Source organism: Meleagris gallopavo, chromosome 3 (assembly GCF_000146605.3).
Source record: "Meleagris gallopavo isolate NT-WF06-2002-E0010 breed Aviagen turkey brand Nicholas breeding stock chromosome 3, Turkey_5.1, whole genome shotgun sequence".
Classification (NCBI taxonomy): Eukaryota; Metazoa; Chordata; class Aves; order Galliformes; family Phasianidae; genus Meleagris; species Meleagris gallopavo.
The window spans coordinates 811661-814148 of NC_015013.2; positions in this window are offsets into that span (position 1 = coordinate 811661).

The following is a 2488-nucleotide window of genomic DNA, read 5'->3' on the forward strand; positions in this document are numbered from 1 at the left end:
AAAAAGTGGTTCAAAACAGTAAAAACAGGAACAGAAGCCCAGAGCATATAAAACTCAGGAGAAGATTAAACACCTGCTAATCTAAGTAAAATAACTCTGTAAGGCCCAGCCTTAGCCAAAGGTAGGCCTTCTAGCCAATTATCCGAAGACACATTGAAATAATTTGCCCAGGGGATTGTCCAGTCCTGCCTGCACTCACACTCTCCTCCACCAGGGAAAGCACTCGAGAAACTCCACATTTCCTAGTGTACCTTTAATTTAACAAGGAAAAAATATATTCCATTCCTTATTCTGATTACATTATTTTCAAATGAAAAAACCTTGTGTATATTTTATTGAAGAAATCACCTATTTTCTTAACTGTTTTTACTAAGACGTTATTTTTTACTGTTATCGACACAATGAAAATATTCTCAAATGTAATACTACATTATATGTCTTTTTCATAAAAATTCAATGTATGATATAAACAAAAGCAATGTCATACATTTCACATGCTGTGAAAAAACAATCAGCATTTCAAGATTGCAACAAATTCTATTTGATTTTGGAACACACAGCATGGTGAAGACTTACATATATTTTCCTGCTTTTATAAAAAAAGTAAATATTCTGCAAATCATAGTCTCCAACATGTAAAAGCACAAGAACAAAGAGCTGATATCGTTTATAGCTGTCTTACTCATTCCATTTTTTTTAACAATTCTAACAACCTTTTAAGCAAACACAGTGAAGCTTAATTCAATATAAATGCATAGCAGGACAGCTGCACTTAACAAGTCCAGTAGTCTCTCTCTCTACAATCACTCCTAATTTTTGTAACCCTACTGTGAGTTAAATTACATTGACGCTGGAATGTACGAAAGTTCAGTGGTTGCTTCTGAACTCAGGGAGCCCAGCAAGAGGCTGCAGGATTGCCAACATTTGTTGGTTGACCTGGGGTGGCCATGGATGCAGAGCAGTGTATGCTCTTCCTGATCCTGTTTTTAATTTGTTGTATATAAACACTACTCCAAAAAGCTGGAGTGGCAGACTGGAGACCCTGTATGTTGTATGTATTAAAGGAGGAAACCTAATGGAATGTAATCTCTTGCAAAAGTGTTTCAAAAGAGATAGCAAATTCATTTTTTTTCTCTTTACAAAAGCAAGTTGGTGCAGAGGTCCCAGAAGGTTGGCAGTAAGCCCAGATATCAAAGTCTCGTTTGCAGTACAAGTCCTGCAGTACTGATAAGCTTTCTAACAAAGTTCTCTGAGAATACAGAGGGGTTCGTTTTTAAAAAGCATGCTCTTTCCTGACCAATGCACCACAAATTGTCAGCAGTTCAGGCCTGGTTTGGCCTGATTCCATGACTAATGGGGCAGGGGGACCCACGGATGAGACGGACCCCAGTCTGAATGACACAGATTCTGAGTCAAACTAGAGAGAAAGAGCATTCAAACTGTGCAACCTGATCAATCACAGGAGGCACCAGTGTCAATGTCAGTTGCCCCTAAAAGGATGTTACATCATTTAGAATGGAAGGAAAGGAAGAGGAGGAAGAAGAGGGAGAAGATCTAGGGAAGGGGCCCTCACCAAGACCTCTGCCACTGCCACCAAGGAAGGCAACAGCAAAAACTAAAAGAGAAGAAGACGAAGGTGAGGAAGACATTGTCACCATCACTACTTGACCTCTGAAAATGGCTGAAATTCAAGGTTTGAGACAAGATTTTGCGTAGCACCCAAATGAACTTACTGTCACCTGGTTACTTCAGTGTTGGGACAGTATGGGGACAACAGTGTGTCGCTAGATAGTAGAGAAGCTTGTCAACTGGGTAGTATTGCTAAGGACTCAGCTATTGACAGAGGTATTAGTAGGTGTCTGGATGGGGCCTTCATCCTCTGCAAGTGCATGCTATTAGCCATATAAAGGAAAAACACCCCTTCCAAGATGATTTGATGGTTGAGACAAAGAAATGGACTACTATGGAAAAAAGCATCCATTACTTGAGAGAATTCAGTGTGGTGGAAATGTTACGTGACCCAATGTTTATTCCTGATAATAGAATCATAGAACTATAGAATCACAAGGTTGGAAACGACCTATAAGATCATCTAGTCCAATCGTCTTCTCATTACCACTGCTATCACAAGCTACTAAAGCATATCTCGCAACTCCTCACCCAGACTCCTCTTGAACACTTCCAGGGACGGTGACTGCACCACCTCCCTGTGCAGCCACTCCAGTGCCTGACCACTCTCTGAGAGAAAAAGTTTTTCCTCATGTCCAACCTAAACCTCCTCTGGTACAACTTGCGACCATTTCCCCGGGTCCTGTTCATTGCCTGGGAGAAGAGGCCAAACCCCTCTTCACCACAACCTCCCTTCAGCAAGTTGCAGAGTGCAATGAGGTCTCCCCTGAGCCTCCTCTTTCCAGACTGAACAACCCTAGCTCCCTCAGCCGCTCCTCATAAGACTTGTGCTCCAGATCCCTCACCAGTTTTGTTGCCC